The sequence below is a fragment of the Monodelphis domestica genome, chromosome 1 (genome assembly GCF_027887165.1).
Source record: "Monodelphis domestica isolate mMonDom1 chromosome 1, mMonDom1.pri, whole genome shotgun sequence".
In the NCBI taxonomy this organism is placed as follows: domain Eukaryota; kingdom Metazoa; phylum Chordata; class Mammalia; order Didelphimorphia; family Didelphidae; genus Monodelphis; species Monodelphis domestica.
This window is the reverse complement of record NC_077227.1, coordinates 355147011-355168160: the sequence shown is the minus strand read 5'-3', so window position 1 is coordinate 355168160 and position 21150 is coordinate 355147011. Positions and strand designations below refer to the sequence as shown.

General features: G+C 38.1%; 1 protein-coding gene and 1 pseudogene across 2 annotated transcripts in view; both read right to left on the bottom strand.

Moving 5' to 3' along the window:
- Positions 1 to 21150, bottom strand: part of GALNT10 (polypeptide N-acetylgalactosaminyltransferase 10) — a 175903-nt gene that overhangs the window by 113055 nt on the left and 41698 nt on the right. The window lies entirely within an intron of this gene.
- LOC130456380 (disabled homolog 2-like) lies at positions 9339 to 12819 on the bottom strand (annotated as a pseudogene).

Sequence of the window (21150 nt, the reverse complement as noted above, 5' to 3'; positions counted from 1 at the left end):
ATATATATATATGAAGGGAATATGAAAAAATAGTTTTAAAACTGTCTGGTTGGAAGAGTCCTAAGTAGCAGTCTGATAAATTATTATTTTGTCCTAGAAGCTTTGGGAACCAAAATAGAATATGAGAACTAGAAGAGACTTAAGAACATAGACACAGATTGCTTGTGGAAAGGTTCTTAGAACACTGAATGTTAGAGCAAATGGTAGGTCAGAAGTAATTTGGGCTCAGGGAAGCTAGATATTTCTTCCCCTCCCCACAACATAAAAGGCATCATCCATCAAAATACATGGATGATGTCTTTTCTGTTTCCACTTCTCAATTCATTCTCTGGGGGTGAATATTTACAAGTTATTCTTCAAATATTAAAACTGAGACTGTACATAATGTTCTGTGGGTTCTACTTATTTCATGCTTCGTTATCTCATGTAGTGCTCTACAAGTTTAAAAAAAATTAATCTGGTTATTGTTTCTATGCCACAATAGTATTACATCACAATCTTATGCCACATATTGTTTAGCCATTCCCCAAATGATGGATTTCCTGGTCTTTAAAAGGCTACCACAGAGAGCTGCTACAAATATTTTGAAACAGAGTTCCTCTTTTTTCCCCCTGATCTCCTTGGGAAATAGACCGAGCAATCATATTACTGGGTCTAAGGATATACATAGTTTTATAGCTCCGTGAGTCTGAATCCAAATTGTTCTCCAAAATGGTCGGATCAATTCATAGTTCCACCAAAAATGTATTGGTGTCCCCACTTTTCAGCATCTCCCCCAAATATTTGTCATTTTGGTCAATTTGGGTGTGAGATGATACTTCAGAATTGTTTTGGTTTGCATTTCCCTAATCATTAGTGAGTTAGAGCATTTTTTTCATGTACCTATATTTGACTTTGATTTCTTCATGTGACAACTATTCCTATCTTTTGCCCATTTATTAGCTGGGGAATGGCTCTTATTCCCATAAATTTGACAAAGTTATCTCTATATTTTAGACATGAGATCTCTATTTGAGAGACTAAAAATTTCCCAATTTTCTGCTTTCCTTCTAATCTTGGCAACATTTGTTTTACTTGTGGAAGCTACATGTTTTGAGGAAAGTTGGAAAAGTCTTTTACTAAATGCCAACATGCCACACTGAGAAAACTTATTTAAATCATCAGCAGATTCTCATCATTTTCTTTCCCTCTGCTCCAGTCCAGAAATTTCATTTCTACTGAAGTACTTCTGTAGGGAACTCTGGGCCCAATAAAGATTTGAGCAAAAATTAATCACTCACTACTTGAAGGTAGTGGGAACAGACTTCCTTCTGTTGCCTAGGTTACCTGAACTTCTCACTTAAGAAATCATATGTTCACTTCCCTTATTTATCTTAATCAAATTTATGCATATTACAACTGCCCCTTTCCAACTCACCCTAGAATCATGGTGATGATATTTATATTCTTCTTTAACCCCTACTTCTTTGAAGCAGGCAATGCAGAATATTAGAAAACAATAGCTTACATTTGTTTCACTTCACAGTTTTTCTGGTTTTTTTCCCACATGCTTTACATACAAATTTTGATCCTCACAACAGTTTTATCAGGTAGGTATTTATTAGCATTTCCATGTTATGGATGAGGAAGCTTAGGCCCAGAGACACGAAGCATTTTACCCAAGCTACTCTTGCTTATAAATGAGAAAGCTTGGACAGGCTAGGGTTTGATATTCTGGTTCTCTTGAGCAGTAGATATGGTATAGTAGAAAGAAAGATAGAAGCCCCAGCTTTGATACTTTCTAGCTGTGTCTCTTTTGGTACTTGTCGCTGGACTTTCCTAAATCTTAGTTTGTTGAATCTGTTAAATGGGGATAATATCTATAATATATCACAGGGCTGTTGAAAAGAAAGTGATGCATACATTATAAAACTTTAAAATTGAGTAGTACTAAGAATGATTACAATGGGGGCAGCTAGGTAGCTCAGTGGATTGAGAGCCAGGCTTAAAGACTTGGGGTCCTGGGTTCAAATTTGACCTCAGACACTTCCTAGCTATGTGTCCCTGGGCAAGTCATTTAACTCCCATTGCTTAGCCCTTATCACTCGTCTGCCTTGGAGCCAATACACAGTATAGATTCCAAGACAGTAGGTAAGGGTTTAAAAAAAGAATGATAACAATGGGAGCAGTTAAGAAGAACTGGAGAGTGCTATTTATAAAGCTGAGAAATTTCTACTGTTACACAGAAGCTCCAAAAACCTAGTAGAAAAGCCATAAGTAGAAATGGGATAATTTGGCCTATTCAAAAGGAATGTCAGATCTGAGAGACAAGTGGTTGGGGACAGGAGGCTGATGAGGGAAGATGAACCCTCAGACTGAAAAGAATATTTCCCCCTAAAGATATATTGCTCTTGCTAGCCTGCCTCTAAGCCAGGTTTAGATTAATTTCTCTACCCTTTTTCCTATGTTGGTTTCTCTTGTACTTCCTTAAATAGAAAGCACCTATACTACCACTATGATCCTTTTATAGCACCAGGACTCAGAATGAAGGGAGGGCCTATGGCTTATATGGGCAAGTTTTAGGTTTGGGGGAGTCTCAGATGTCACACAAATCCCATTATTATCATCATGAAGGCAGAAAGATACTTGGGATTCTCCCTTATTCTAGTCTGATCTCCAGCATACAGAAAAGGCTTTCTTATACCTTTTTGAAGCAAACACTACCAATTTATGATGAATTAAAGCTTTGGGATGCTGAGAAATATCCATGAAGTAGAAGTTGAAGCTGTGAGATCATTGTGCTTGTGACTTAAGCCCAGGCTGAGCCATGTCTTGGAAGGTTGCTGGGTCAATTAGCTCTCTGCATGTAAATCTGGAATATATAAGAAGTAAATTGTACAGTATGGGTGAATTGTTATAAGGAAGAAAGAGACCTCTGGAAGGATTAAAACCAAATATGTAATAAAAACTCTGTCACAGAAAAAAAAAAAAGAGTACTGGGTTAGGAATCCTAAGACCCAGGCTCAAATCCTGGATTTTGGGGCCTTGGGCAAGTCCTTAAAATTCCTCTGGGCTGCCATTTCTTCCTCTGTAACAATGATCACATTTATGTAATGCTTCAAAGCTTACAAAGCTCTTTAATCAAACTGATCTTGTGAAGGATATATTATCCCAACTTGGAAGATGAGGAAACTGAAGCTTAGAGTTTGAGTTTGTGTATGTCCAGAACAGGGATTCATATTCAGATTTTTAACTTCAAAATCAGTTCTCTTTCCACCACACAGTACAATCTCTATTAAATGGACAGGTTGTACTACATTTCTGAGGTCCCCTGCATCTCTAAAATTCTGTTCTGTTCTAATATATATATATATATATATATATATTTTACAAACTAACTGTTCTTATATCAAACACTGTGTGTTCGAGCTGTCTGTCTTCCTGGTTGTTAGAATCAAATGAGATCTATGTTAATGAAAATGAGAGGTCTGAACAAGACAATCTTGAAAGTCCATTACATTCTAATAATTCTTACAGCGTTTATATTCTAAGACTGAGTGTACTTATTAATGACTTTTTGTGCAGTTACAAGGGTTGATTTTTTAATTGTACAAATCTGCTTTGAATTTATAAAGTATTTTGATTCTGAATTCATAAAGTATATCTCTAATGGCTCTGAATTTGGATAATTTTATACTGTTTATTTCATAACAGCAGTGGTTTGTGCACATCTATACAGTCACTTTTATAAAAGACAATTTCACGTGAGTTATTTTAGTACCTTTCTCTCTGTTGATTATGTTACATGTCTAGGCAATATGGTATAAGTAAAAGAATACTAGATATGAATTTAGGAGATTTGGATTTCCTGTCCTTGCTCCACTGCTAATTCACATTATAATCAATTATACTCTTTACTTCCACGTCCTGGCTTCCTTCAAGTCCCAGCTAAAAACCCACCTTCTACAGGAAGCCTTTCTCGATTTTTTTTTATTTCTAGTGCTTTCCCTCTGGTGATTATTTTCAATTTATTCTGTATACAGTTTGTTTGTATACTGTCTCTGGCATTAGATTGTGAGCGTACCAAAAGCAGAGACTGTCTTTTGTCTTTCTTTGTATTTTAATCACTTAGCTTAGTACCTGGCACATAGTAGGTACTTTAATATTGTTGATACAGACAGTTTAGAAAATTCCTTATTTAGTTTTAGTATTATATCACAAATAACAGAGTGAAACTTTATAAAGTTTAACTCAAACCATCTTAAATATATATCTCCAAGGTCACTCAAGTCGAATATCAATACAGCTTTGGACTAATGGCTCCTTTCTGGGAGAGAAGCATAACTTCTCTAATAGCACAGAACTTCCTAGAAATGGTGTACTTGGGCTTCATATGTGATCACCCAGTCTCTTCTCAAACATCTTCAATAAGAGGAAAGTCATTATCTTTCTCAAGGTAGTATATTCTGTTTTTAGACACTTCCAAGTACTGAAGTTTTCCTTACATGGAGTCAAAATATTCCTCTGTGCAATTCCCACTCACTGTTTCTAGTTTTGGTCTCTTGGGCCAAGAAGAATGAGTCTAAAAAATTCCCTTCAAATATCTGAACACAACAATCACCTCCCACTTTTGTGTAAGTCAAAATTGAATTTCAGTTTTCAAGGAGTTTCTTATCTCAGCCTCTGAAGGAGACAAAAGCACAGATAACCCCAGGGATTTCACTTTGATAAAACTGTTCTGAGGACCTTGGTGCCAATAGCTTTTTTTCATTTCTTCATTAAGACCAAAGGTAGAGGATAAGTTAGTAAGTTTCAATGATTGCTTGTAAAATGAAATTACTGATGTCCAGAACATTTATTGACTTCTGCAATAAAATTTTTACATGTGATTGGCTGGACAGTCATATAATAACGTGTTCCCCCTATTAACCTCACATTAAACACCTTTAGAGTTAAAAGGGCAAGCACTCAAATTATGTCAAGTGATAAAACAGAATGTACTACTAATGACCTATATTTTTGGTGGTTGATTCATAAATAAATATTTATACATTTCCTTTAAGACTTCACTGAACAAGGCCTATTACAAATTAATTAAATTGTAACAGTTTCATATATTGATTTCTGCCTCTGACTAGAATCTAAATTTATTGACCAAAGAGGCAAAGTTGACTCACTTGAACAAGTCAAATAATATTCACTTTAAAAGATATTACAATTTAGAGAGCTGCCAATGGGAATCAATAGTAGTTTCACGTTAAACAAACTTTAAAGAGAATATGTTTTGTAAGGTGCTGACCAGCAGCCCTTACAAGAAAGGAAAGATAGAAGGATTGACCCTTGGGGGAAGGGCTGAAGCCGAGGGGATGGATAAGAATGGAGGCAGACACCAATGCAATATTAACAATAAGGGAGCTGCACAGATCGAGCCCTAGCTACCTAACTTCACAAGGACATGAGGCAGTTAGATAACTTTAAATCAACAACACAGGAGTCCGAAATGAGTATAGAGATCAACTGAGAGAAAAGCCACTGATCTCTTAGAGCCAGTGCGCTAAGCAGGATCACTCTGGCTTGAGGATAAGAGATTAAGAAGGAAAGGTCTTTTACAGAGATAAAGGAAATTCCATGAGAAAAGCTGTTCTTGGCCAGAGGCCAAGCTCCAGGTGGGAGAGGGACAGGTGAAAGAGATAATAAGAGTTTGCTTGCTGTGAGCTGCTCCTATTTATTGACATTGTGATGCAAAGGTACATAATACATATCAATGAAGACACAGTGGATTGCCATTGGTTCAGGTGTAAAATTACAACAAGGCAGAGGTGTGAATTGTCTCAACCAGGTGAGCACAAAGAAACCTGAGTTCACACCTAAACCTTAGGAATGTTGGGATCAAAGGTCAGTGCCTTTCTTGCCATGGGCTGGACTGCGTATGTGCTCTCCTAAGACAATCCTTACAGATTAATTATCTTCCTTGTGCATACACAGGTGTGGACTGTTACATGTTTGTGAGGTGACTTCCTTGCTGAATGTATCTTTTAAAAAGGTGTATTATAGATTTAATTTCCCAGGAGTAGAGTGGCCAAAACATTTTATCCTGAGAAGAGCCATCATGTAGTGAAATAGGTATTGGCTTTGAGTCCTGGCTCCAATACTTAATAGCCATGAGACCTTGGACAAGTCACAATGAGCTTTGGTTTCTTCTTCTTCTTTAAGAGAGGAGTAATAGTATTTATACTACTTGCCTCTCATGGAAGTTGTAAAGAAAATACTTTATGAATGTAAGCTAGTATTACTTGATATGATGGATCATAAAAATGAAAGAAGCATTTAGAGTAGTTTTTAAAGGAGTCATGGTGTATCAAAGCTTTCATACTCACCATTCTAAGGGACAGTATACAAGTTTATTAAATAATAAGGCTTAAACAATCACCTCTTTTCTGAGGAGATGATCTTCTTCCCCTAGGTCTAGAAGTTCATTCACCACATGCAAAGCAGTAGTATCATAGCAGTTACTGCCTTGATCAACAGTCCTCCTTCCTGGGCAAAAAGCATTCTGAAAATGTCTGGAATAATAATTTAATTAGGGGAAGCTAAGCGATGCCTGGAAACCTCGATTACTCTTCTGGATCCGGGTGATTTAGGCAAGGCATTTCATTTCTAGGTCTCATTTTCTTCTTCTACAAAATAAGGGTGCCAGAGACAAAGTGATTTCTAAGCTCCCTTTTAATTATTTACATTTCACTCATGGAGGTCAGAGTATAGGATTCTTTTTGGAATCCCAGAAGTTGGCTGAGGTATTGAAGTGGTTCACTGGATAGAGTGGTGGCCCTGGAATTGGGAACCATATTTTCTAGTTGTGTGACAATGGGCAAGTCACAACTTACATATATTTTGTTTTCTTATCCACAAAATAGGTATAAAAATAGCATTGACTTCCTAAGATTGTTATGAGGATAAAATGAGATATCTGAAACAGTGCTTTACAAACCTTAAACCTATTATTATTATCATTACTATATCAGAGATGAAATGGGCCTTAAAAGTCCACCACTTTTGTGTGACCCTGGGCAAGTCACTTGACCCCCATTGCCTAGCCTTACCACTCTTCTGCCTTGGAGCCAATACACAGTATTGACTCCAAGATGGAAGGTAAGGGTTTAAAAAAAAAAAGTCCACCACTTTTTATCTATTCTACCTGACCCCTAGGAAACAATTCAGATCAATGGGAGGGCATTATTGGGAAGCAAATTTCTTTGTAGGTAAGAATTTTTTAATATTGACCTGCTGTCTAACAATGAAATGGTCAGACTTCGAGACAAAATCCCTATCACTGAAGGTGTTCAAAGAGGCCAGATGGTCTGTGCTTAGGGATGTTCACCTAGATAAAGCATGGCCCTGTTTGTCTGTCTGTCTGGTGAAGTCCACAGATCCCTTTTCAGAATATTTTCTTTTTTTTTTCTTTCTGCATTTCCAGTTTATTGAGATGGAGTAAATTCATAGCTTTATTTGCATTACAGAAAAGTGCACAGGAGAAAAATAGATCTGTACAGGACATGTGTGGCTGAAATTGTTTCAAGAAATTACTTTAAAAAAATCCCAGTTACCTACAAATAATTGTCTCCAGTTTTAGCACAAGTTTAGGTATTTGGACGTTAAAATACTATTTAAAGTTCATATTTTTAAATGGTTGAGCAGAAAGCCAGACAGAAAAGTTAAGTCTATACACTGATAGCTATTACCATTAAACATATCACTCTAACTTTACCTTAGACATTTATTTAGGATTTAGGGTTAAATCAATAGAGGTTCATGAATCTACCAACTGGTTGGCCAGTGCAGGTAGGTATCCTTTTCCTCCACCCCAAATTAACATTGAATGTGGATGTTTTAACACCCACAAGAACCTGAGAGTTAAGGGTCAAAGACAAGCAATAACAATAACACACACGCAATACAAAACTCATTTTGGCAAAAATTCTTTTTCATAATTGTGCTAAAAATAGAGATACAAAATGTACTGGGAAAGAGTTCAAGTTTGTTTTTGGTTTTTCAAAAAGAGGAAAAAAAAGGTTGATATGGCCATTGCTATAAACAATATTTTCAGACACTTCAGGTTCTAGACATGTCTTATCAAATTTTTCTCTTTACCAATCTCTGACCTGTTGTTTGAAGAAAGTTACCCAGGTACTTCAAAGGGCCCAATGTAACCACCAAAACCTCCAGAGCCATTTGGGTCAATTACTTCATTTAATATATGGACTGACCTTCAGCATATCATGAGTAGACTTGTAGCAGGCTCACTGAAAAATTGGATCAAAAAGTCTGGATTCTAGAACGTTAATTTAAGATGGGGCCCTCATAATCAGTTAAGGAAAAGAAATATGTGCCTACTAGGTGAGTAACTGTGATTAAGTGACTACACCCTCTCTATTAACCAAAAGGCTTAGAAAGAGTGTCAGATCTGTGATTTCATAAAGAGACGATTTCCCCACAAACCAACAGAATCTTGCCAGCTCTACAAATGGGGGAAAGTGACAGCATTAGGTCAAAATAAATGAAACCTTAGGAATCATATCATAGGATGGATGTTGGAGGGTGGGGAGAAGAAAACTAGCCTCCCCACAACATGCTTACCCATGATTTGCTATAGTTTTGGGGCCAAAGGAAATAAATTCAGCCAATCCTGCAAAGAGGACTGGGAGATTTTCCAAAAAGTGAACTTTAAAAGGCATTTTCATCTTTTGAAAAGTGGGATCTAGAGATGTAAGATGTGACAATTACAATCCTAGGAAGGGTTGAAGGACTTGTTTTAATTTACTTTCATCACAATTCTCTGCAACTGGAGAAGGAAGGAGAGAGGAGAGGGAAAGCATGGCTTCCTATTTTTCAATAAGTGCTCAGTCCTTTTTCAACCATAAATTTCTTAGCCTTTGGGAAAAAAAAAAAACAGGGAAAAACCCCACTGAAATTCTAAACCTTAAGTGAAGGTAACTCCAAAACTTGTTAGCAGAGCAGAAGTTCTGAAAGGAAGTGTATGAGATGGTATTATTTGATATTTATCCTTTGGGGAGATGCCAGGGGTTTTGGGAAAATTCAGGAAACTACTGGTGGGCACAGTCCCCTCTTCCCCCATCTCCTCTCCCCTACTGGAGAAATTCTTTTGGCTTCATTTGTTTTTTTAAGACTTGGAAGATCAGGTTCTTGCATCTTATGTTTCAAGCCACAGCTTTGAGGCTTAGCTTTATGTCTGGGCAAAAAGTGAGAAGATATCTCTATAAGTAAAAAAAAAAAAAGCCATCAAGGAATAAGGCAAAAGGTAACGTATGTTGAAGCTGGAGCAAGACAAGTTGTCCCACTAGTAGCTTTGTCCTTGGCAAATGTGGCCAATCTTTTTATTTATCTTGATAGGTAATGCACCAAAATCAGAAGTTATGCAAATCGATTTCCAAAAGGATCCCCATATAGATGAGGAGATGTTGGCTGATGAGACACAGTGGGTGCTTGTGATGGAGAACGGAAAGGATCTATTGCAAAAAGGTTCTCAAATGAACTTTCCACTGGCTTGGAAGCTACTGGGGTGCTTTGCCTGGGGGATGGCTTTGGTGCTTCATTTATCTTGGCCAACAACTGATTGGCATCTAAGTCATCATGCTCTGCACTCTCTTGTGGAATGCCAACTTTGCTAGTGAAGTAACTGGAGAAGGCTCCTGAGGCCCAGAGGACGCTTGCTCCCCCTTCCTCGCTGGCACTGCGGGTCGATGTCTCAGCTATAAGTCCTTAAACATTTCTTTCACCTCCTTGATTTCTTTATCCCCAAGTGGGTCTAAGGCAGTAAAGGCATCACAAGAGATATCTTTCTGTGGGGTAGTTCTGGGAGGGGGCTGAGGTGGTGAGCCTGAGATAAGCACAGAAGACTGCTGACCTGATGTGGCAGCAGCTGGGAATATGTTGCTCTGAAAAGGGTTCCCCATAGAGACTTGTGATGGCCACGTATTAGTGGCACATTGGTGGTAGAGCCCCAGAGAGGAGGAGGTGAGGATGGCTGGGGGGATCCAAAAGATGTCGGCTGATCCCAGCCTGAGACGGGTGGGTTTGTACTAAAGGCAAGAGGCTGACTGAATCCTGAAGGCTGAGTATTCATCATGGGTCCAGGGAGCACTGAGGTGGACTGGTTGAAAACTAATGATGGCGGGTTCCATGGTCCTGTCTGAGGTGTAGTTGCTGGTAAGCCACCCAGACCAGCTAGGGAACCCCTGGGGAAGGAACATTAGTGCTGAAGAGGCCCATGGGATTGTTCTGCAAGACTGTAGGTTGGCCTGTTGGTGAAGTCTGATTTGGGGATTCTGTGGTAGGAGCAGCAAAAATATCTGACCCAAACATGTCATTCATTGAACACTTAGCAGTCCTTCTGCCTCTTCCAGGTTTGGTACTTTGTGGAGGTGGGCTAATTGTTATGGAGTCATGTGGGGAGGACTGGACAGAGTTTTCTGTGTCCTGCTTTATTCCATTGGGTAGTGACAGTCCTTTGGGAGGGCTCCCCACAAAAAAATTGGGGGGAGATTTGATAAGAAGGTCATTTTGTTCCCTTTCAAGAACCCCATTCTGAGTTCTTATTGCCGGCATGGATTGCAAACTTGCAAAGGGCCACTGGCCTGCCTGAGCCTCCTGTTTCCCAGTTCAATTAGAAATCTGGTCAAACTGTTGCCCAAAGTAATCAAAATCGCCGTTCAGAGACCAATTACTCAGTGGAAGCAGTAAGAAGCTATTCAGACTCTCTTCTAATCTGGAGGTCTGAGAGAATCAAATGAAGAAGGTGTCGATTGTTCTGCTTGTGTGAAAGGATCATTGCGGAAAGGGTCAGGATTAGGGGCGGGAAAGAAGTTGAGATTGGCAGAAAAAGTATTTTCAGGCAAGAAAGGTGTCTGCGGCTTTGGTCGAGGAAGTGAGCAAGAAGTGATGACATTGGTTAAGAAGGGATTTTCTCTTAGAGAATTCTGATTGGTGCCAATTTCAGAGTTTAGATCCACTAACAGGATATCTTTGCTCTCTGTTGGACTATTTAGGTTGGGAGGTGTGGACATGTCCCCAAACAAATCCATCTGGTCAACATCCAATTTCATTTTGCTAGCTCTGTTATCAAGTGTCAGCAGGTCTCCATTCCCATTCTCAATGGCCTTGTTGGCTTCTTCAGTCTTTTTCTTATCTTTTTCTTCTTCCTTTTTCTTGACATTATAGATGGCTTGAAAAAGGTCCTTAAGATCAACTACTAATGGTTCTGCCTGCTGTGCCGTTTTTATGGCAAAAAACTGATGCTGTCCTTCTCCACACACATAACCAAAAGCCCTATTGTCTGTCATGTCTCGGGCAATGAAGGAGATCTTGTTTACAGGATGTTCGTGCTTGATCACCCCAGTTTTCTCATCAATTATTTTAATTCCAGAGAGAGAAATATTCAGCCAAATCTTCTGTTTGTGCTGTCCCTGAGAATGAGCAGCTCCTGCCATTCCCTTCAATTTTATCATAGAGTCTTGACACATTTTATCCCCTCTTGCGTCTGGCACATCATCAATGCCAATGAGTTTAGCCTTGTATTTTACGCCATCACCTTTGAACCTTTCTTTTTTTCTTTCTTTGATGGTGGCTTGGGGGTTGCTGCTTGTTGATCAGGCTGACCATTGGCTATGTTGGTCTCTACTTCAGTAGACATTTTGAAGAAGCTGGATGCGAACCCTGGCTCCAGGAGATTCTTTGAGATCCCAGAAGGATTCACAATTGGGGAGTCTCAGATGGACATAATCCAAGGTGATAAACTAACTCCTTTCGGCTCCGAGCATGATTTCTTTTCCCCCTGATCCCCAAACCCTCCGCCGGGCAGACTAGCCGACCCCGTGGGCCGGTTAAATACTCAGTTGTACGCTAGACTCCTGAGCGGAGCTAGCCACTCACAGGGAGAGATGTGGTTCTAATCAGATGCTGGCAGCTGAGGACTTCCCAGGAATGCGCTGTGATGTTTTTGCTCCTCCAGCTTGGTTACTCCCCCTCAACGTGTCTGCTCTTCAGAATATTTTCAAATGCATAAAACAAATTACATAGAATTACAAAGCAAATAAATTATATTGAAATAGTTATCAAAGTACTTTTTCAAAACAAATGAGTTTACAGATCACAAAGAACTCTTGAAGGGACTTCAGCAATCAATTTAGTGAGTTGGACTAAGATAACCTTGAAGGTCCAACTTCATTAAATCCCAGGGACATAACTTCTCTTTATGTCTTCTTCAACAAGTAGATGGGATTTTGGTTCATGGATTTGTATTCCCTGAAAGAATCTGTTTTGGGAGGCGTGGCACTGATGGTGACATACAGAGGACACATATAGGTGGCATAAAATTATTTGATGATCATAAAATGTCAGAGCTGTAAGAAACTTAAGCAATCATGTAGTTTAACTCCATCACATTTTCCCATGTATTGACATGGTCTGTGATAAAGGTTTCCTGGGAGAATTTATCTGGGAAATGAAGGATTAGGATTAGATTTCTTCAAAGATTTCCTCCAGTCCTAAAATCCTGTGACCAAATCAAATTGAAGGCCAAAGAGGAGGGTAACTTGCCCAATGGTTCACAACAGAGGCAGTATTTTGACAGGCACAGTGTGGTAGGGCAGAAATATCAAAAAATTTGCACTTGAATGCTGGCTCCATTATTGATACGCTTCATTATGGTGGGGAAGTCACGCCCATTTCTGAGCCTTAGTTTCTTTATGTATAAAGGGAAGGCCAGTCCAGTAAATATTAATTATTATGCCTGAATGCTGATTCAGAGAGGTTTGGAATATCAAGTCTTATATAGGAAAAAGGCAGCACTCTCTCACCTGCCACCAAATGCAACTGAAAATAGACTAGTTTTTTTTAAATTAATTTATTTAGTAAATTTAGAACATTATTCCTTGGTTACAGGAATCACATTTCCCTCCCTCCCCTCCCCTCACCCTTCTTGCCACTGACACGCAATTTTATCCGTCTCTGTGTACAATGTTCTTCTGGTTCTGCCCCTTTCGCTCTGCATCAATTCTTGGAGGTCATTCCAGTTCCCATGGAATTCCTCCACTTTATTATTCCTTTGAGCACAATAGTATTCCATCACCAACATATACCACAATTTGTTCAGCCATTCCCCAACTGAAGGGCATCCCCTCATTTTCCAACTTTTTGCCATCACAAAGAGTGCAGCTATGAATATTTTTGAACATGTCTTTGAAAATAGACTAGTCTTGGTCAGGAAATACAAGAAAAAATCAGTCATTTTTTTGAGCTCAAGTCAGCATAGGGAGACAAATAAAGAGGACTCTGGGGATAGGATCTAGCCAGGAAGTATTTTAAGGATGGAGAAGACGTTGGCATCTTTGTAGTCAGCTCAGAAATAATCAGTAGCTAGGAAGAAATTGGAAGTGCAGAGAGATAGAGAGATAGATGGATGAGAGAGAGAGACAGAGAGACACATACACACAGAGAATGAGAATATTTGTACCAATAGTATCATGGGATTGCTATAAGAAAGATACTTATAACAAATAATATCTAAATACAAAAAAAGAAGGAAAAGAATAGAAAAAACCAGCATAACCAAACAATACCTTGAAAATGTGTGAAAATCTGTTAGTGGATCCAACTTCTTCCCAAGTTCCTGAATTCATAACAAATGAAGACAAAAATGCTATTGTATTATGTCTTATGGCTATTATGTGCACCAGTGAACTTTCCACCTCTTTGAAGGTATGAGAAAGTCACCTTTAGAATCCTATAAAACTATATCACTTAAAAAAAAACACCTCTTACCTTCTATCTCAGAATTGACACTGAGTGTCAGTTCTAAGGTAGAAGAGCGGTAAGGGCTAGGCAACTGAGGTCAAGTGACTTGTCCACAGTCACACAGCTGGTAAATTTCTGAGGCTAGAAGTGAACCCAGGACCTCCAATGTCCAGGCCTGGCTCTCTATCCATTGAGCCACTTAGCTCCCCCTGCTCCTAGTACTTCTTGCTGGGACCAAGTTTTTAAAAAAATCTATTTCTTCTTTTATATCAATCAATAAACATTTATTAAGTACCAATTATCTCACAAGACAAATCACTGATCAAGGGCATTCAATTCCCATGCTCTTTTTCTTTAACTAATCCAAATGGACCAAAACAGATATAAGTTTCCTCATCTTTCTCTTGTAGGGAACTGAGATGTCACTCCTCAAGTTTTATGGCTATAAACTTTATAATCACATCATCAAAATTAAATGAAGTCAATTCTTGTTTAAAGAACAAAGCCATAAGCAAGAGGCAGCACTATTAAAAACCCATTTCTTGGTTTGTTTTTTACATTGCTAGCATGCACATTAACTCTTTTACATGAAGAGTTCATAAAAGGTAAGACTGCATAGCAATGAATAGATTTGTAAGAGACATAGAACGCGGAAGATTATCTGATGCCAAATGTAGACTAGGAAAGAACAGAATAACAGACAACAACCTAAACTGAGAAGATCCCAACTCAATAAAGTATGTTTTTTCATATTCTACTCAGTGTTAGGTCTGGAAAATACATTAGAACATAGAAAACAGAATTTTCAATATTCAACATAGAGCATTTTAACTAAAGCAGAGCTGGCTTAGCACAGACTGTGGACAGTATGAAATGACAAAAGTAATCTAATCTTTCCCCATTTCTTCAGGGGAAGTACCTAATGATCAGGGGTGCAAAGTAACTTAGTTAAATAAAATGTAAGAGTTGTGATTGAAACTCCCAGCTCTTCACTATTAACCCAATGTTCTCATTTGATATGTACAGGAAATAACTTAAGGGAATACTTTTCAGTGCTTCCCTGGGAATTAGAGGATGGTGGAAAATGAAAAATGTATATGCAATATTTATAGAGCATTTGGTTTCCAAGAGATGTTTGTCAAAGCTCATTTAGAAGTGATAATGTTCAAAACATCTGTAACTCATTATTGAACGACAGGAAAAATTAAATTTTCTGTTGCAAACAACACAATGGTGTTTGAAGAAAAATATTAAAACCACATGCCTGATCTGAACTGTGTCTCAAACACTCTCTCTTTCATGGGATCCACATACCCATAATTCTTAAAGCCACACACTTGAATTAAACTAATTAGACCATTGGGAGACTTCTTCTGATGTCACTTTTTAAACACTGGCACCCATAATACTGACAACCTCTAGCTCCACAGTCATTAACAAACTCAGAACTTGAAGTAAAATTATAAAAGTTATTTTAGAATTTCAAAAGGGAACCTTTCACACTGGCCTAGCCATTGGCAATTACCTTTTTCTTAAAAATGTTTTTTATCATACACTTAAACATTCCAAAACATGAATATTTCAATATGTATAAGAAATGGAAAAGGAGATTGTATATGAAACTGAATTTTTGTTAGGTAATTTATCTTTTCCCCTTCTACATATTACTTGATTTTTTTATAATTAAAATTTAACATAGTTCCAACACTGAACTATGTCCTATGTCTATGTCCTCTATTGAACTTCTGCTCTCCTCTATTTTTTAACATTATTAACTGATGCTATCTTTGTTCTTTTCCTTTTCTTATCTTTACTATCACTATCCTCCAACTCTCCCATTCTGAAAAAGAAAAATAAGACTCCTTTGAATATGTAATCATTCAAAACAAATCTACACGATGACATGTCTGAACATGAATATCTCATCCTAGGCCTCTAACTCAGGCCCTCTCTGCCAGGAGCTGGAAAATAAGATACATTGTCAGTTTTGGGGAATCACATTTGGCCATTGCATGGATCATGGTTCTTGAGTCTTTCAGTTTTTCCCTTTACCATGTAGCCATTATATAAATTATTCCCCACTGGCAATTATTATAAAGCTTTGTGTTATAGCAAAGTAGTCAAAAGAAAACATTCTAGGGCTCTAGGGTCCTTTCCAGTTCTGATGGTCTATGTTCTATGGTTCCTTCTTGATCTAATAGTCTATTTTCCATTTTCTAAGAGTCCTCCCTTTCCTGACATCCTAAGATTTTTCTAGAAGGGTCCAATAGCTGAGGAAGTTTACTACTTATCATTCAAGTTGAGTTGGTTTCAAACACTTTTAAGAATTGGTCCAGGGGGAACTGGTATAAAACAAAAAGGAAATAAAACTGAACAAAGTTGTCTTCAGAGAACACCAGTCACATATAATTGATTTCCATGTAATCTTCATTTATTTTCCTGGAAATTCTTTATCACGTCTTTAACTCTGGGTCACAGTGACATTTCTATACTATGAGAGTAGTCAAGGGAAAAACATCCTTTATGGTTCCCCAAAGGAAAAGTGTAATCGTTATTAATGTAGAGAGAAAGGAGTGCTCTCCTCCAACTCTTGCTTACCTCTTCAGAGAAACATTGTAAATCATGCTTGAGGCCATGCTTGTGTTCCTTTTCCTTAGGTTGCTCAGGGATAATTTAATTTGATGCCCATGCCCAGTGTAGGAATCCCCTCTATAACATTGTTGACAAGTGGCAATCTTTTCTTAAATACTTCAATGACAGGAGCCCATCTCATTGTTGGAAAATTCTTTCTTATAACGAGCTGAAATTTGCCTCCTTATAACTTCTATATGTTGGTCCTAGTTTCAAGTTACACAACATGTTAATCTCTCTTCCATATGATTACTTTCTTGTTAGATTTGAAGTCTAGAAGATCTGGGTTCCAGTCCTGACAAATACAAATTAGCTATGTGACCTTTGGTAAATTACTTAATCTCATTAAACCTCAATTTCCTTATTTGTAACAAGGGACTGATAATACTTGTACCAGTTATTTTAAAGGGTTATTGTGAAATTAAAGTCATATAATCCTCTTCAAAGTACTTTTTGAATCTTTTTATACTATGACAACCTGGTTTTATGTAACCCTTTACTGACCCTTGTCTTAAATTGAACTGTAAACCTTCTAGCACCCCGCTGATCACTGTAGATAGGATTAGCAGATATAATCAAATCTTAAGTACCCTTTCTGTTTTAGTTTCTCCTTTTGCATCTAGGCTGCTCTGCTATATCCTAACTATTGCATGGTTGACTGTGGCTAGTGCAAATGTATTCCCAAGTGGGTGGCAGGGCCTATGCCAATGATGGCAAACCCATGGCACGGGTGCCAAAGATAGCATACAGAGCGCTCTCTGTAGGCACTCAGGCAACCTCCCTCTCCCTCTCCACTGTGCCTGATGACATTTTTTCATATCCCCTGCCCTTCCACCTACCAGTCCAATGGGAGTGCTTCCTCCCTTCCCTGTGTGGGGTAAGGGGGGTTGGGGCATATACCCAGTATATGGAGGGGGCACAGTACATGGGTGGAGTGAGGGGCATGGGACTTTGTTGGGGGGTTGGGATGAGGGCAGGGCCCAGCATGCCATCTCTAAAAGGTTTGCTATCACTTGCCTATGCCCTTCTCTCTTCTTCAAAAACCCACATAAGTATACTGCATTCTATAGTTCAGTGGAAGTTCCAGGACTAAGATTCTATACCTCTTCCTAGATTAATCTTCCTACCTCAATTAAAGACCCCTATTATAATTGCTTTGGTAGTTTTGTGGGTTTGTTTTTTTTTTCAGGTTGACAGCTATAGAAAAGTGAGTTATGTCCCCATGAAGGTTTCTCTTTTTAAAGCTAAATATTCCCAGCTCTTTCACTGATCCCGATCTTCCTATGACAAAATACTAATTCTCTCTCACCTTCCAAAAGTAGTTAATCCATATTTGATGGCTCCACCCACTTTAATGTTAGAAATAATATTCCTTCCATTCAGACAGGACCTTAAATTATATGTACACAATAATACTTTTACTTCCTCAAAGCTGACAACACAGTCACACACACTAATCTCTTCTTACCACCCACGCACAACACAGTAAATATAAAGTCCTCTCCATCTCCCCTTTGCTTAGCACAATACCTGCCATACAGTAAGTCCTTAACAAAATTTTTTAATTTATTGACCCACACTCCCTCACTCTTCTAAATCCTCTGCAGTCTGACTTCCACTCTTAGCATTCCAATGAACCTGTTCTCTCCAAAGTTACCAATGATCTATCTCTTAATTGCCACATTTAAAGGCTTTTTCCCAATCCTCATCTTTCTAGACTCCTCTGTAGCATCTGAACTACTGAAGTCCTCCTGTATTCTCACCTCTCAGATATGGTTCTTTTTACCTATCTGACTACTCCTCAGTCTCCTTTCTTGGATCTTCACCCAAGCCAATCCCATTAACTGTGAGCCTCTCCCAAAGCTGTTCTAGACTCTGCTCTTTTGTCTACATATTCTCTTAATCTGGTAATCTCATCAGCTGCCTAGGATTCAATGTTCATCTCTCTGTTAATGATTCCTCTGTCTTATCTGTCTGTCTGTCTTATCCCTAGTCTGAACCATGACTAATTGTCCACTGGACATTCTGAAGTGATTGTCCAAGTTGGTGTCTCAAGTTCTAAATGTGCAAAACATCTCATTCTTTTTCCCTCCTCAAAACCTCCCCTCTCCTGAACTTCCTATTATTGTTGAGTATAATTCTATCCTTCTAGTCTCCCAGATTTGTAACTGTGGTGCCGTTCTCTACTTCTAATTTTCCCTCACCCTATATGCTCAAGTAGTTGCCAAATCAGGTCATTTATATCTCTACAATATCTCTTATGTATGTTCCTTTTCACTCACAAAGGTAATACCCTAGTTTAGTCCCTCATTACTTCTCACCTGGACTATTGCCGCAGTTTTCTAATTGGACTCCCTGTCTCAAATCTGTTCCCACTCCAATTCACCTTTCACACAGCTGCCAAAGAGATTTAAAATTAAAGATTTTATTCTGAAATAAAACACCAAAAAAAGAGAACATTTCCAAATACAAAGCAGAACACAAAAAGACTGTATATGAAACTATGAATCTCCATTTGAAACTTATTACCTAAAAAAAGTCTATATACATATATAATGACAACAATAATAAATTGTACACATTACTTTCAAGAATCCTTGTCTCTGCTTTTTTCTGAACTTCTTTCTATTCCTTTTAGTCTGTTGAAAAATGTTTCATTGATCCTTTTGGGGCCTCACTATTGCTATTCTCCCTTTTCCTTCCAACACCTACTCAAGTGATTTTCCTATCACCCCCTGGCCACTTCCTTATGCAATAAAATTCATATAAATAAATTACCTCTAGCTATCAAATATCAAATACTTCATTTTGCATTTGATACCATTCACAAGCTGGACTCTTCCAGTCTGATTATATATTACTACCCTCCACACTCTACAAACAACCATATTAGTCTCTGTTCCTCTTCAGACATTATACTCCTACCATCTCTAAGCCCATGACTAGACTGTTCTTCCTCCTTACCTCTCCACCTATTAGAACTATTGACTTCATTTCAAGACAAGTAAACAATAACTTCTGTATTGTTCTGTAGGAGGTTATTATTGGGCCCTTACCTGCTAACCCCAATCCTGCCATCCCAATAATGTCTTCTCCACATTGTATCTATTTGGTATACATTGGCAAATGCATGTGTATGTGCATGAGTGTATATGATATTTCCCCATTAGATTATAATCTCTTTGAGGGCAAGGCTGCTTTTTTGCTTTTTCTTTATATCCTGAGCACTTAGCACAATACCTGGCACATGGTAAGGCCTTAATAAATGTTTGTTGAAAAGAAGGAAACTATAAATTAGGTGAACACGGAATAGAATACATGTCAGATCTTTGGGAAAGGAAAGAATTTAGGACCAAGCAAGAGTTAGAAAAAAAATCACAAAATATAAAATAAATAATTTTGATTACATTAAATTAAAAAGTTTTTGTACCAACAAAACCAATGCAATCAAAATTAGAAGGGAAACAAGTTGGGAAAAAAATTTCATAACATAAACCTCTGACAAAGGTCTAATTACTCAAATTTATAAACAGCTAAATCAATTGTACAAAAAAATCAAGCCATTCTCCAATTGATAAATGGGCAAGGGATAAAGAATAGGTGATTTTCAGATAAAGAAATCAAAACTATTAATAAGCACATTAAAAAAGTGTTCTAAATCTCTTATAATCAGAGAGATGCAAATCAATACAAATCTGAGGTATCACCGAACACCTAGCAGACTGGCTAACATGACAGCAAAAAATGCTGGAGGGGATGTGGTAAAGTTGGGGCATTAATGCATTGCTGGTGGAGTTGTGAATTGATCTAACCATTCTGGAGGGCAATTTGAACTATGCCCAAAGGGCACTAAAAGACTGTCTGCCCTTTGATCCAGCCATAGCACTGCTGGTTTATACCCCAAAGAGATAATAAAAAGACTTGTGCAAGAATATTCATAGCTGCGCTTTGTGGTGGCAAAAAAATGGAAAATGAGGGGATGCTCTTCAATTGGGGAATTGGCTGAACAAATTGTGGTATCTGTTGGTGATGGAATACTATTGTGCTCAAAGGAATAATAAAGTGGAGGAATTCCATGGAGACTGGAACAACCTCCAGGTAGTGATGCAGAGCAAAAGGAGCAGAACCAGAACAATGTACACAGAGACTGATAATACACTGTGGTACAATCGAATGTAATAGACTTTTCCATTAGTGGCAATGCAATGATCCAGGACAATTCTGAAGGACTTATGATAAAGAATGCTATCCACATTCAGAGGAAGATCTGTGGGAGTAGAAACACAGAAGAAAAACAACTGCTTGATTACATGGGTTGAGGGGGATATGATTGGGGATGTAGACTAAATGATTACCTTAGTGTAAACATCAACAACATGGAAATAGGTTCTGATCAAGGACACATGTAAAACCCAGTGGAATTGCGCGTCAGCTATGGGAAGGGATGGGGGAGGGGAGGGAAAGAATATGATTCTTGTAACCAAGGAATAATGTTCTAAATTGACTAATTAAATAAATTTTTCAAAAAAAAATGTTTGTTGACAGATGGTAATAATTCGAGTCAGACAAGTCATACTCACAATACTACTATTTATTACTATCTTTGCTAGAAAAGGGACATTTCACAGAAACAGATTTCAGAGTTGGAAGAGCCCCCCCCCCAAAAAAAAAACCCAATACCATATTATAATAACCCATATTCCCCCAAAGAATCCTTTCTCACAAGTTTTA